Below are 7,811 nucleotides of genomic sequence, written 5' to 3' on the forward strand. Positions count from 1 at the left end.
CCCACACCTCTTTTCAGGTAACTAAATCTGAATTTTGAGGGCAAAGTTCTTATTTTTGTGGGTAGGATGTAAACCCTACATAATTAGTAAATAATTAGCCAATAAATTAATTATTAACCAAAGAAATAAGGAAATTAAATTTTATTAATCCAACGAGTTAGAAATATTAAAAATACAAATTTTGACACTAATTTTAAAGAATTTGGCCTAAAACCGGGCCAACGGGCCGAACCAGCCGGACCGGACCCAAACTAGGTCCATGGCTCAACATATAAATGACAAGTTCAGCTCCTTTCATTCCCATTCATCACACTTCACGCTGGAAAAGGGAGGAACACAAGGAACCCTAACCTAAACCCTTACTCAATTTCAATCTCATATAACTTTCAATCGAGAGCTCCGGTCGCCGCATTGTTTGTGGCCACACGACCACCACATTGAGCTCTACAAGGCCCACTAAAAAATTTGGTAAGGATATCTCACATGCACACATAGTCTCTCCTTCCTAATTTTGAAATTTGGCTATTTGGGAATTGAGATTTTTGAGGTTTTGATGTGTTAGGATCAAGCTAGCTTGTGGGGATTGGAGTGTTTTGGTTAGAAATAGCTGTGGGGTAAGGTATGAACCTTCCAACCCTTGTGCCATATTTGGAATTATGAACTCTATGTTGATTATAGTGGTATTGTATAAAATTAGATTGAATTTTGTGTTTTAGAGACAAATTGATGATGTTGGGAGCTTGAATTAGAACCTTGGGAGCTGAATTTATTATTGGATTAGAGTTGGAGCCATGGACGGTTGTGGAACAAAAATATTTGAGGTGCTTCTCCATTAGTGAGGACTCAGCCAAGGTATGTGTAAGTATGTTAATGTTTAGTAACCTTGATGGAAATATGGAATTATCTTGAGAATCAGTTAATGAATGATGATCTTGTTGATTGATGATTTTGGTGTTTGATGATGATAATATATTATGATGAGTTACGTTGTATGATTTTGGGGTTGTTTGGAGTAAAAATCATTATAACTGCGTAAATAATGTAAAGGGGAAGAGATGGAATGGTTGTAATCCTGTTTTATACACAATGGGTGTGGTTTTAAGGAGTATATATTAGTTTTAAAATGAAAGTTTGGTAAAAATAGAGGTTCGGTAAAATTTTGTGAAACTTAATTTTTGACCAGATTTTGCGGGCCATAACTCAGCTTTCAAACTCTCAATATCTATCAAACTTATTTTAAATTAAAATTGGGTCCGTGAAGTTTACACCGTTCGAGGAACGGATAAAAACCAATTTCTAACAAAAAATTTATGCGTATCAGAAGTTTGGTGTGCAAAAGCAAATTCTGCAGGACTTAGTAGCTTTTTAGCATGTATGGAGGAGATGCGTACGCGAACATACAAGTGACGTGGACTTGGGCTCTGTCCGGTCATCCTATGTACATGAGCGTGTGCATGCGTACGCGAAAGGGGAATTTTACAGGATCGCGTACACGGGCAAGTAACACGTGACGCGGGACATTTCCTCTGTTCGAGGGGCTCGTGTACGCGGACAACAGTCCTAAACACGAGTTGGGCGAATGACACCCCTGCGTACGCGAAACATAGCATGCGTACTCAGAACCCCTGTTTTGGGGAAAAGTGAATTTTTGTGATTTTAACCAATTTTCGAACTTCCAAACATCTATAGTTACCTTTTAAAGTTCCAAAATTAGTTCCTAATCATAGGGAGAGGGGAAAGCTTAGAGAACGAGTTAACTTGACGGTGAAGAAAGGTTTTGAAGTAATGATTTTTGGTTAAGTGAGGAAATGATAATGATGATATGAATGATGACAGAATTGATAATGAATGATTGATATTGAATTATTGGTTGGCTTATGCACTTTTACTTATCTGAGATCCGAGTTTACCTGGGTAAATGTAATGGTCAGCCACCACTCGCTCCAGGTACTCTGTTGACCCTACGTCGCAAGATTTGACGAGGTACTTTAACTCCCAGAAAATTCCCCCAATGAGCTAAATTTGATGAATGATTATAAAGCTATGCATAGACTTTTGGGGATGCGCGTACGGAGGGACTGTCCAAGATCTACCAGACATGTCCAGGGACTTGTCTCTGGTTCAATATATAATTCTGAGTTTTAAATCTGAGTATCGAAGTTCTAGAATTGCTTCTAGCTTTTTCGGGACCTTATCTCTTATGTACGTGGGCACCTTTACCTTGCTGAGAACCTCCGGTTCTCATTCCATACATGTGTTATCATTTTCAGATGCAGGTCGAGAGGCACCTTGCTAGACGTTTGGATTTTCTCCACAAGCAAAGTTGGGATGCTATATTTTGATATTTTGTTATGTATATCTATGTATATAGACTTCTCCTCCATATACGATTTACTTTTGTTCCTTCTAGAGGTTTCATAGAGAAATAGGAAATTGTTATAGCTATTTGAGTTTGGTTTTGGGATGCATATATATATGTATGTATGTATGTATGTATGTATGTATGTATGAATGTATGTATGTATATGATATTCTCCGGCCGGCTTTGGCTTCGCAGGTCGAGCTCAGGACTTGATATTTTGTACCATTGATATTCTGCTCCTTATGTACATATACCTTTACTTTCTTCCTATTTAAGTTTCTGTTATGTGAGTGTTACGCTTTTTTTTTTCGCAATTTTGCTTTTCTTCCTTCTCTAGTTTCCATTCACACGAGTGATGCGCTTTTTTTTGTGACTTGTTGCTTAAGCTTTCTTTCATGGCTCTTCAATTTTGTATTTCTTTCAATTATTACCATGTAAATATTTAATTTTAGAGGTTGTAATACTGGTGCATGAATCCGCACACTTTTGTACAGTTGTACCAGCAAGTGCACTGGGTCGTCCAAGTAATACCTAAGTGAGTCAGGGTCGATCCCACGAGGATTGTTGGTTTGAAGCAAGCTATGGTTATCTTGTAGGTCTTAGTCAGGCGAAATCAGAAGGTTGTAGGATTACAGAGTTGTATTAGGATTTTTGGAATCAGTAATAGGAATATAGTTAAAGATTGGAGTTGCTTTGTCTTTCTGAATTAACTTTGCTATCACTGTCTTCTCTGCTTGTGAATGATCTCTTCTATGGCAGGCTGTATGTGATCAAAGCCATTGCCCATGGTCATTGATTTTCTCTGCTCCAGATCAAACGCCATTGCCCGTGGTCATCAATCTGACGGAGGGTGAAGCTCTAACAGTTCATTCTCTTGGCGATCCTACTCAAAACGCCACAGACAAGGTCGAGTCTTCCGGATCAGAGAATGCCGCTTCTTTGAATTCTAGCCTATACCACGGAGACCTTAATCTCCCCAGAAATTGGCTGAACTGGTGTCTCGAGAAGTCTCCAATGAAGTCGTGGATTAGCCGTCTGAGAGATGTCTAAACATAGCTGTTGGTTCGCGCTTTCTGGCCACGTATTCACACGAACCCAAGTAGACGTGGGTGTTTGTCAGGCACGTTCATCTTAGTATGATGAATAGAGTTGATTGTCACTGATCATCCTATTCACCATGTTGAAGAACGAATATACATCTTAGAAATAAATCAAACACGGATCCGAGAAGAAATAGTAATACTTTTATTAATTCATAGGACTCAGCAGGGCTCATCCCCTCAACCCAGGAGGTTTAGAAACTCATACTGAAAAGAAATATAAGGTAAAACTTGAAAATAATGGTAAATGATAGGCGTCTCCCCCTTAGAGAGATGTAAAATAAGTCTTAAATACTAAACAGATGACTAGTAAGGGTAAAACAGTCTATCTAGTGCTAAAATTCACTTTTGGGGCCCACTTGGTAAGTGTTTGGGCTGAGCTTTGATGAGATCCTCGTGCTATGAGACTCCTAGGACGTTGAACGCTGGCTAGCTGGACTCTGCTCTGTAGGCGCTGGACGCCTGGAAGAGGGCAAGTCACTGGCGTTGGATGCCAGTTTTTGGCCTTCTAATCCGAAGCAAAGTATGGATAATTATATATTTCTGGAAAGCTCTAAAAGTCAGATTTCCATAGCCGTTAAGAATGTGCCATTTGAACTTCTGTAGCTCCAGAAAAACTCTTCCAAATGCAAGAAGGTCAGATCCAGACAACATCTGCAGTGCTTTCTGTCTCTGAATCAAACTTTTGCTCCAGCTCCTCAATTTCAGCCAGAAAATACTTGAAATTGTACAAAAATACAAAAAATCACAGTATAATCCAAAAATGTGAATTTAACACTAAAACCTATAAAAACTTAATAAAAACTAAATAAAACATATTAAAAACTATATGAAAATGATGCGAAAAAGCGTATAAAATATCCGCTCATCACAACACCAAACTTAAACTATTGCTTGTCCCCAAGCAACTAAAAACACAGTAGGATAGAAAGAAAATTAAGATATAATAAATTTTAAAGTTTTCAATGAAGCTCAGTTATAATCAGATGAGCGGGAATTAGTAGCTTTTTGCTTCTGAATAGTTTTGGCATCTCACTATCCATTGAAACTCAGAATGGTTGGCATCTTTAGGAACTTAGAATCCAGATGATATTATTGACTCTCATAGTTTAGTTCTTTTTTATTCTTGAATACAGCTTTTCAGAGTCTTGGCCGTGTCTTTAAGCACCTTGTTTTCCAGTATTACCACCGGATACAATAATGCCACAGACACTTTAAATGGGTGAACCTTTTCAAATTGTGACTCAGCTTTGCTAGAGTCCTCAGATAGAGGTGTCTAGAGTTCTTAAGCACACTCTTTTTGCTTTGGACCACGACTTTAACTGCTCAGTCTCAAGCTTTTCACTTGACACCTTCACGTCACAAGCACATGGTTAGGGACAACTTGGTTGAGCCGCTTAGGCCAGGATTTTATTCCTTTAGGCCCTCCTATCCACTGATGCTCAAAGCCTTGGATCCTTTTACCCTTGGCTTTTGGTTTAAAGGGTTATTGGCTTTTTGCTCTTGTCTTTTGGTTTAAAGAGCTATTGACTTTTTTTGCTTGCTTTTTCTCTCTTTTTTTTCTATTTATTTTTTTCGCCACTTTTTTTTTCGCATGCAAGCTTTTTCTTTTTTTTTTTTTGCTGCTTTTTCTTGCTTCAAGAATCAATTTTATTGATTTTTCAGATTACCAATAATACTTTTCCTTTTTTCTTATTCTTTCAAGAGCCAGCATTCTAAAATTCTAACTTCAAATGTGCACTGTTTAATCATACATTCAGAAAACAAAAGCAATGCCACCACATCAACATAATTAAACTATTCTTATTTTAAACTTGAAATTCATGGATCTCTCAATTCCTTTCAAATAAAATTTTCTTTTAAGCAAGGTGAGAGATATATGGAACATTTTACAACTTTAAGATATCAATGCAAATGATCATGCAACTAGAACAGGAAAACAAACAAAACATAACAAAAAATAGAAAAGAAAAGGAAGTAAAAGAGAACGAGTGCACCTTTAATGGTGGCGGCTAGTGCTCCTCCTAGAGGATCCAATGTGATGCTTGATCTCTTCTATATCACTCCTTTGCCTTTGTTGTTCTTCCCTCATAGCCTTTGGTCTTCCTTTATGGCTCTTTGATCTTCTCTTATTTCGTTGAGGGTGATGGAGTGCTCTTGATGCTCAACCCTCAATTGGTCCATGTTAGTGCTCAGTTCTCCAAGAAAAGTTTTCCATTGATCACAATAGCTTTGGGGAGGAAAATATATCCCTCGAGGCATCTCAGGGATCTCATGCTGAGGCTGTTGCACAGGCTCTTGTGCATGCTCTCTAGTTTGCTCCATCTTCTTCTTAGTGATGGGCTTGTCCTCTCCAATGGAGATATCTCCTTCTATGACAATTCTAGCTGAATTACATAGATAACAGATGAAGTGTGGGAATGCCAACCTTGCATTGGTGTGAGGCTTCTCAGCTACCTTGTACAATTATTGAGGGATCACCTCATGTACTTCCACCTCACTTCCAATCATGATGCAATGAATCATGATGGTTCTGTCAATGGTCACTTCTGACCGGTTGCTAGTGGGATGATGGAACGTTGGATGAAATCCAACCATCCTTTAGCTATGGGCTTGATGCACCACTATTTCGTGGTACATTTTATGCTGAATTGGGTGGATTTTATCCATTATTCTCACACCTATTCATAGAATTCGCATGTTTTACTTTTTCCTTTCTAATTTTGTGCTATGATTGAAAACATGCTTTTTTGGCCTTAAATTACTAAATTTTAATCCTCTCTTATTACCATTCGATGCCGTGATATGTGTGCTAAGTGATTTCAGGTTTTCCAGGGCAGGAATGGCTCAGAGGATGGAAAAGGAGCATGCAAAAGTGGAAGGAACACAAGAAATCAAGTTTTTCAGAATCTGGTAGTGACGCACATGCATGGGCGACACGTACGCGTGACCAGTGCAGCAGGCAAGCGACGCGTACGCGTGACAGAGCGTCACGTGCTGCATTAAACAGAAGACGCTGGGGGCGATTTCTGGGCTGCTTTTAGCCCAGTTTCAAGTCCGAAAGTGAAGATTAGACACTACAGAGTGGAGCTAGAAGGAAAAATCAATCATTCACACATTCATTCATTCACAGTTAGTTAGGTTTTAGATGTAGTTTTCTATAGCCTCTCTCTAGGTTTTAGGGTTTTTAGTCTTGTTTCTTCTCAATTTTAGAATTGTACCTTGCTTTAATTGAGTCTTCTTCTACTCTTATTTGTTCTAGCACTTTAGTTATCTACTTCTCTTATTGATTCCTTTATTTTGCTAATCTAGTTTATGAGTGCATGTGTTACTCTCAATTTTCATTAATGCAATTTATGTTTCACGTTTCTTATTGTTCAATTGCTTTATTATTGTTATTTCTTTGCTTTGGCTAGTTTTAGATTTTGCTATGTCTTATTAGTTTTCTAAGTTTTTATTTTATGCCTTCCAAGTGTTTGATAAAATGCTTGGTTGGATTTTAAATTAGATTTTTATATTCTTAGCTTGGATTGATCAACTAGAGACTCTTGAGTTATCAAAATTCCTTTGTTGATTGGTGATTGAGACTTGCTAGTTGGCTTAGACTTCACTAAATCTAGTCTTTGATTAGGACTTGTGAACTTAAGTTGATTTTGCTCACTTGACTTTCCTTCATTGTTAGAGGTTGACTAAGTGAAAGCAAAAGGCAATTACCATCACAATTGATGATGATAATGAGGATAGGAATTCCAATTCTCAATCCTTGCTAGGATATTTCTTAGTTGTTATTTTATTTCCTTGTTATTTACATTACTTGTTCCTTATTTTAAAACCCAAAAATATACTTTCCCATAACCAATAATAACTACACTTCCCTGCAATTCCTTGAGAGACGACCCGAGATTTAAATACTTTGGTTAATTTTATTGGGTTTGCTTAAGTGACAAACAATTTAAATATTGATTGAGGTTTAATTGTCGGTTTAGACTATACTTGCAACGCGATATTTTTGTGAAAATCTTTGCCGACATTTTTCCTACGTCAAATTTTTGGCGCCGTTGCCGGGGAATTACAAACGTGTGCCTTATTATTGGTTATTGTATATATTTACCTTTTGCTTGTTGTTAGTTTTTGTTAGTTTTAGGACTTTGTTGCTTATTTTTATTGGTTTTTATTTTTGTTTGCTACTATGAATTCTCACCTCTTTGGCTATGAGCTTAGTTCAAATTATGTTGTAGGGAATGGAAGCTACAATGAGAACATACATCAATGTTGGGACAATCAAAGGTGGGAGGAGCCTCAAGCTTATGGACAACCCTCTTGGCAACAACCTCCACCAACTTACTATG

This window comes from Arachis ipaensis, chromosome B06, assembly GCF_000816755.2.
Source record: "Arachis ipaensis cultivar K30076 chromosome B06, Araip1.1, whole genome shotgun sequence".
Classification (NCBI taxonomy): domain Eukaryota; kingdom Viridiplantae; phylum Streptophyta; class Magnoliopsida; order Fabales; family Fabaceae; genus Arachis; species Arachis ipaensis.